Raw genomic sequence first — 252 nt, forward strand, 5'->3', positions numbered from 1 at the left:
GGCAGTCCGGGGGGGCTGCAGACCTCCCCCAAGCCGAGCTGCCCCTCCCACGCTCCCTGGGACAGGGACTGATAGGGGCTGGTTCCTGGGAGGGACCCTCCCCATCCTCGGTGCAGGGATGAGGCAGGTACCACCCGGGAGAGCAGGAGGGACAAGCAGGGCAGCCATTTGCACTGCCTGATGGCCCCCCCTCGCTAATCAAACACCTTGTGGCTGAGCTGGTGCCATTTTGGGGGACGGGTGCTGCGGGGG

Source organism: Fulmarus glacialis, unplaced genomic scaffold (genome assembly GCF_000690835.1).
Source record: "Fulmarus glacialis isolate BGI_N327 unplaced genomic scaffold, ASM69083v1 scaffold17770, whole genome shotgun sequence".
Classification (NCBI taxonomy): Eukaryota; Metazoa; Chordata; class Aves; order Procellariiformes; family Procellariidae; genus Fulmarus; species Fulmarus glacialis.